Source organism: Lithobates pipiens, unplaced genomic scaffold (assembly GCF_037356315.1).
Source record: "Lithobates pipiens isolate NorthernLeopardFrog02 unplaced genomic scaffold, aLitPip1_a1.2 Scaffold_28, whole genome shotgun sequence".
Taxonomy (NCBI): Eukaryota; Metazoa; Chordata; class Amphibia; order Anura; family Ranidae; genus Lithobates; species Lithobates pipiens.
In genome coordinates, this window is record NW_027507789.1 from 75,070,693 (window position 1) to 75,078,573 (window position 7,881).

General features: G+C 47.4%; 1 long non-coding RNA gene across 1 annotated transcript; it reads right to left on the minus strand.

Annotated features, from left to right (window-relative positions):
• Nucleotides 1–3,124: 3,124 nt before the first annotated feature.
• LOC143934863 (uncharacterized) lies at nt 3,125–4,201 on the minus strand. The gene is made up of 4 exons (XR_013263393.1): nt 4,163–4,201; nt 3,931–4,060; nt 3,560–3,805; nt 3,125–3,384 (listed from the first exon to the last, which is right to left on the minus strand). It is a non-coding gene; the product is annotated as an uncharacterized LOC143934863 (long non-coding RNA).
• Nucleotides 4,202–7,881: the final 3,680 nt, after the last annotated feature.

Sequence of the window (7,881 nt, forward strand, 5' to 3'; positions counted from 1 at the left end):
AGCTGGGGGCGAGTTCCCAAATCTGAGTCTGGACAGCATGTCGGACCTGTAAGTAGCAGAAGAGCGCGTGATTAGGAAGACCATATTCCCCCTTAAGTGTCTGGAATATCTTAAACGTGCGGTTAGTGTAAAGTTGAGATATGTATATGATCCCCCTGGATATCCATATCTTGTGGTCTGGGACGCTCAGCAATTCCGGAAGACAAGGGTTCTCCCATAGGGGTGTGTGGGCATGCAAGAGGGGGCCCCCAGTCCTTGTCTGTGCCAGCTGCCAGACCCTACTGTGGTATGTGAGCATGTGTCGCTTGTCCCCCAAGCGGAAAAGCCCCTGATGATTACAGAATATAATCTGGTAAGGGTTTGCCACGACATCCGTGGCCGCTGTACACACCAGAGTGGAGTACCTCAGTTTGTCATGGTTATTAATGTAGTGAAAGTGGGACAGTTGGGAGGCCAGGTAGTACGATGCCAGGTCAGGTAGAGCTGTGCCTCCCAAGTGAACAGGGCACTTAAGTGTCTGGCAAGCTAATTTATGCCTAGAGGAGCCCCAGACAAACGTGTTAAGGATCGATTCCATATTCCGAAATATGTGGGCTGGGATGTAGAGCGGGGCATGCCAAAAAAAAAAAAAAAAAAAGGTATAACAGTTTAGGTAGAAGAATAATTTTTACGAGGCCCAGACGGCCCATGATCCCAAGAGGGAGCCTGGACCAGACCTGGGTCTTCTGTTTTAAGAGGGCAAAAAGTTAAAAAAAATGTAATTGGGTATAATCTGTGAGGGAGCGGGAGCACTGTATGCCCAAGTACTTAATTTGGTCGGTCCGCACGTGGGGACGGTAATATCGATAGGGAGAATTTGGGATTTAGACCAGTTTATCTGGAGGCCTGAGAGGGTGCCAAAATGCTGAATCAATTCTAGGGCCGCCGTCAGCGAGGGGCCTGCATCTTCTAAATAAAGCAACATGTCGTCCATGTACAGGCTAATGACTTCCGACAGCTGTCTCATGCGGAGGCCGCTGATACCCGGGTGCACCCTAATAGCGATAGCCAGGGGCTCCACAGCCAGCACATACAACATAGACGTGATTGGGCAGCCCTGACGCGTACCACGCGACAAAAGGGAAGGGGCTAGATATCCGACCGTTCACCCGGATTCGGGCAGTGGGGGCCTGATAGAGGAGTTGGATCCAGCGCACAAACCTAGGACCAAAGCCGAATCTTTGCAGGCACTCCCATAGGTATCCCCACTCCACCGAATCGAACGCCTTGGCGGCGTCCAAGCTGACCACCACCCTGGCACCGGGGTTGTTATGGGGGGGGCCTGCAGGTTCATGAAAAACCTCCTGACATTAAAAGCTGTGTTTTTTTCTGGGCATGAAGCCAGTTTGGTCTGTATGAATAAGGTGGAGGATTACTTTGTTGAGTCTAAGGGCAAGAATCTTGGCCAATATTTTGACGTCTAATTGCAATAGGGAGATGGGACGGTAAGACTCGGGTGTAGGGGATCTTTACCAGGCTTTGGGATGAGGACGATCAGGGCCAGTTTCAAATATATGAGAGTATAACGTGTGAAGTTTGGATACTAGAACTTCCTGGAACTGGGAGTAAAACTCCAGGGGGAGACCGTCGGAGCCTGGGGCCCTAGATGGTGGCAGGCATGCTATGGCATCTGCTATGCATTTTTCCATTATAGGAGCCTTGAGGAGCTCCACCTTGGTTGTCCTTCTCGTGGGTGAGATGTAGGACCGCGTCACAGTTGCGGTAGTTCAACATCTTTGTGATAAAGGTGCGTGGCTGGGCACCAGGAGGCGGGGGTCTGGAAGCCAGATGATGCGCACACTCCACAACGAACGTGGGAGGAGAAGGCCTCCCTTCCAAAGTTGGTGACAAGTAGACGCTCGAGGAATGCGGGAGGGTCAGAGCCCTCCGCCTTCTCCGGCACTCCCATGAACCGGAGGTTGCAGTGGCGCAGTCTATTTTCCATGGCGACATTCAGTTGATGCTGTAATCTTTCAGTGGAGACCTGGATGGGAGGGATGTCGTCCTCCACCTGCCCAATCCTGCGCTCCGTCTCGCCAACCCGATCTCGCAGCTTGTGTAGGTCCTGGCGGATGAGGGAGATATCAACCTTGACCTCCTCTATCCTGGGAGGTAAGAGGGGTTCAGCAAAGGGTAACAGCCTCAAGGATGCAAGCCGTATCGCCGAAGGGCGGGTTCTCCTCACTCCAGCCCGCCGCGGCACCATCTTCCTCCACGAGGTCCGGGCCGTCTGCTCGGAATTTGCCAAGTTTGGCGATCGCTCCTTGGGCTCTTTTCGGTGGCAACATGATCGCAGGGTAATCACCCGAGGGTGGCAGGGTGGTGTGCCGCTAAAGGAGGCAAGATCTGTCCAGTAGGATAAAACACAGGATATCATGCAGCCTATCACTCAATGCGTCCTACACCATGTAGTCTCAGGCCACGCCCCCACCACCTTATTAGTTTTGCTCTCTCCCTGTCTTCCACCTCCTCTCCCTCCAACCGCCTAATGCCACATACCACCGAGCAGATTTTTTCGACGGACTAGGTCCGACAGTCTTCCCGACAGACATTCAGCAGAGGTCCAACTGACTTTCTGAACGAACAGACTAAGTCCATTCAACAGTCCATTAGTTTTGAACATGATGATGCAAACGGTACTAAACAAGGAAGTTCAATAGCTAATACCCAATAGCTGCCCTTACGTCGCATTTGGTCCATCGGACTAGCACACAGACGAATGATTTTCCCGATTTTTAGTCCGTCGGATAGATTTGAAACAGGTTCTATTTCTAGGTCTGTCAGATTTTAACTAGTAGCTTTTAACTAGCCCACACATGATAGGATTGTCTGACAGAAAGTCCGGTCGCGTGTACGCGGCATAACAGTTACACGTAGAAACCTTCACCACCTCAACCCTTCTCTTCTCTACTCTGCTACTGATCACCTCTATGACAAAATCTCACTCCTGTCCTGCCCCAACCTAGCCACTTTCATCTACAACAGCTCACTGTCGTCCTCCCTAGAAAAGCTTAGAAACAAAAAAAACACCTAAAAAAGGAATGAGTGTATAACCTCTATGGAAATTTTAATTGGGTTGCTGGCATTATATTAATAGAAAGATTTTTAATATTTGAAATTATTATTTATTCAACAAAAGAGAAAAAAGCCATTAAAAACAAGTAGCGTTACACATAAAAAAATTGGATGTATACTAGATGTATATAACATATATACATAGAACAATGAATGACCAGGTCTATTGCAAGAGATGATCTTTACAAAAAAATAACCCAACGTTTCAAGGTATGTATATAAACAGTTGTCCTCTTCTTCAGGGGTAATGCATGGTCAAATCAGGTAGATCTGTAGTAAGAAAAAAAAATAAAAAATTACATTGCAAGTTCTCATGTCACTCACGTACATAGATACCCATAAGCAAAATACAATTTAATAGCTAATCATGTGTACATTTCAATACACTGACACAATCATATTTCACATAGCAACAAATGCATATAAATATATACACGTTACTAACCATATGTGTAGATGGTGAACTTCATATAACATCCAACAAGAAGGTTGATCTACCCGGAGGAGGGAGGAGGGAGGAGGGAGGGAGGGAGGGAGGAGTCCAAATATGTAACCAGGACAGGGAGGTTATTGGGGAGAAAACGTACACCCCCCAACCCCATGGATCTCGTGTTCCTGTCAATCCATCCAGAATCCCAGCCTCCATATGGCATCACAGAGGGCACCACCACACTCCAATTGGGTGTCCAAACTGGCTAGGTGGAAACACACATACAAACATGTATCATATAAGTACCTCCCCAAGCATCCCCATCAACATTGGGGTAATATCAAGAAAATCTGTGATTACATACAAACTGAGCTGAAAAGACCTACCCTCACTGCTGATGCAAGATATATTAGATCACAGGTGTGAATCCTCTCATAGGGACCAGGCTTGAGAAATCCCTCTACAGGGGCAGGGCTCAATTATCACCACACTGAAAAAGTGTCCTGTACCCAAAATCTGGGAGCATAAAATATAGACAGGCAAATTAATAACTCCATCCTAGTGTCACACATGCCTCTAACAGCCACAGCATATTGTATATATGTCCACGTAGCTTACCAGATAATCTCTGCCTGTCCCAAAACCTGTGATCAGCTGCAGACAGGAGAGAGCACTTGTGATCAGCCTGTTAAATACAGACGTCACATGGTGCTCTTGATTAGGCCGATTCAGCCCAGCTGTATCTCTAGAGTTGCCACCTCATCCATTTAAATCTGAACACATATGAACTACACAGGTTCTGAGGCTAATTAAATGCAGATAAGGCACCAAGTGAGTTTAATTACCACCTCAATCAGCCAGAGAACCTGTGCAATTCATATGTGTTCGGGTTTAAAGGGATGAGGTGGCAACCCTATGTATCTCCTAGATTGGAGAGCCACTGTAGCTAGGCGTATCCCCGCTAAGTTAGGTGCCCCCCGGGCGGGTGTCGCGCGATGCCCCCCGCAATTGCGCATGCCACCCCAATGGCAATCTCCACTGAGATGCCAGGGAGGCACCCCCATGCCACGGTGCCCCGCACAGGACGGAACCCCACGGCGCATGCGCAAGGCCGGCCCACCTGAGATGCAGATCCGGCATGGTCGCTCACATAACGCGGGCTGGGAAAAAGGAAGGTCGGGCCCGCCCATAGGGCGGACACCGGCCTCCCCTGTGTCGAGTGACACCATCAGTGTATTTTTTTGTATCTAAAGAAAAATTCTTTCAAATTTTTTTTTCACATGTGGCAGTGTGGCAGTTGCCTAGAAATGCCTAATTCCTTAGATTTTCATCCACCCATCAAGGTATTTTCATATTTGTATAGCACCTATCAAGAGTTATGACACTGCTTGCATCAGGGCCGAGGGTTGTTGAGATGCCATTTACTGCACCTTGCTGGCCCCTTTTACCAGCCAGGATCTGCCTGTATTGCATAGAGAATCATAGAGACTCAGTAATATGATAATGGATTTTTGTATTTAACCACTTCCCACCCGGCCAATGCACATATACGGCCGGGTGGGAGCCGTCTACTCCTGATAGGACGTTCAGGAACATCCATCAGGAGGAGCGGGATCGCGAGCGCGCGTGCCCGCGCAGCGGCGCGATCCCGATGCACCCGTGTCACCCGGACACGGCGCATCTCAGATCGGCAGGAGGGCTCTGTGATTGGCCCTCCTGATCACATGACGGCCGTGTCCAATCACGGCCGTCATTTGATGTAAACAAACAGTCGGTTGCTAGGCAATCGGCTCCTCCTCTCCTCACACAGAAGTCATCGCTGAGGAGAGGAGAGCAGATTGCTGCAGCCGGCTGATGATCAGTGAGTATGAGCTGTTTTTTACAGCTTTTTACTCACTGATCTTCAGTCTAGTGTAAACACATAACACATCACACAGTGTAAACACAGTCCCCACATATGTCCCCATAACACACATGTCCCCAAAACACACATGTCCCCAAAAAATAAAAACACATTTCCCTAATAATAAAAACATGTCCCCCACATATGTCCCACTAAAATCACTTGTCCCAATGATTATGTGCACACATATGTACGTGATCACCTGCACACATGTGTACATGATCATTTGCGTACATATGTCCGTGATCACACAAACCAATTATTATACACTTAACGGATTTTTTTTTTACCAAAAACATGTAGCAGAATACATTTTGGCTAAAATTTATGACAAAATTTGATTTTATTGGATTTCTTTTAAAATAGAAAAAAGAAAATATTGTTTTTTTTCCAAATTTCCGCTTTTTTTGCGCTTATATCGCAAAAAATAAAAACCGGAGTCGTGAATAAAAACCACCAAAATAAATCTCTATTTGTGCGAACAAAATGATAAAAATTTAATTTGGGTACAGTGTAGCATGACCGTGCAATTGTCACTGAAAGCGCTAGAGCGATGAAAGCTGAAAATTGGGCTGGGAAGGAAGGGGGTGAAAGTGCCCTGTATTGAAGTGGTTAAAGAAAAAAAAATTCTCATCCCACCTCTATCGAGGTGGGGCTTCTGTTATAAGTTGAATGCACCTTCGAATAAATATAAATAACAATAAATAACAAATAAATTTCCCTCTGCAAGCAGTATATATTTATTTATTTTTATTTTTATTTTTTCCCGACAATTTATGGTTGATTTATGGTTGAACCTGTCCAGCGACGGTGTGGTCAGGGCTTTTCCTCCCCCTGGGAGGTGGGGGATACCGGACGGGTTTTTTGAGAAAAATCCTTGTGGTCTGTGTTTCATTTCTTTCATTTCCGGGTCCTTCCCTTTCACCGATGGTGTCACTCGGCGCAGGGGAGGCCGGTGTCCGCCCTATGAGTGGGCCCGACCTTCCTTTGTCCCAGCGGTCTGGTTGTTTCTATGATTATAGGGAAGGGGGCTCATTATCTATATCTATATCCCTGGATTGTGCTCCCTCGCAGATGCTACGCTCACCCGCTGGCTCAATTCTACACTCTTTAACTCACATTTTCAACCTCTCCCTCTCTTGTGGCATCTTCCCAAACACTTTAAAACATGCACTAGTCACCCCCCATACTTAAAAAGCCCTCACTGGACCCCACCAACCTTAACATCCCATCTCCTTACTTGCCTTCTCCTCCAAACTTTCTTGAAAGACTGGTCTACAACTGATTAAGCAACCACCTCACCATGAATAAACTTCTTGATTCCTTCAGCCGGGATTTCGCCCTCAACACTTCATGGAAACTGCTCTCCCTAAACTCTCAAATGACTGGCTAAAACCAGTGGACACTATTATGTACTACTTCTCCTGCCTTTGACACAGTGGACCACCCCCTCCTCCTCAATAAACTTCACTCCTTTGGTCTCCGTGACTGTACTCTTCCCTGGTTCTCGTCCTACCTATCGCACCACTCCTTCAGTGTCACTTACAACTCTTCTTCCTCCTCTCCTCTTCCTTTCTCTGTTGGGGTCCCCCAAGGTTCTGTACTTGGACCTCTCCTTTTCTCAATCTACACCACCTCCCTGGGTCAGTTTATTGCCTCCCACGGCTTTAAATATCATCTCTACGCTGATGACACCCAAATCTATCTCTCCACCCCCCAGCTCTCTCCATCTGTCTCCTCACGCATTACCAACTTACTAGCAGACATATCAGCCTGGATGTTACATCACTTCCTCAAACTCAACCTATCCAAATCCGAGCTCATGATCTTTCCTCCCTCAGGTGCCGCTTCCCCTGATTTCTCTGTCAATATCAATGGCTCAACTATCAACGTGTCCCCCCACGCCAAGGTTCTAGGTGTAATCCTGGACTCTGAGCTAACCTTTCGGCCCCACATATCGCTATCCAAAATTTGCCGCCTCAAAGACATTTCCAAGATACACCCCTTCCTAACCAATGCCACCACAAAGCTTCTAATCCACACCCTGGTCATCTCCCGCCTTGACTACTGCAACTCCCTCCTCATTGGCTTACCTCTAAATAGGCTATCCCCACTTAAGTCCATCATGAACGCTGCTGCCAGGCTCATCCACCTCACAAACCACTCGGTGTCTGCTCTACCCTCTGCCAATCCCTCTACTGGCTGCCACTCAGTCACCAAATTCATACTAACTATAACTTACAAAGCCATCCACAACCTGGCCCCCAGCTATATCTCTAACCTAGTTTCAAAATACCAACCTAATCATTCTCTTCGCTCCTCCCAAGACCTCCTGCTCTCAAACTCTTGTCACCACATCCCATGCTCGCCTTCAGAACTTCTCCAGAGCCTCTCCCATCCTCTGGAATGCTATACCCCAATTTGTCTGATTTTC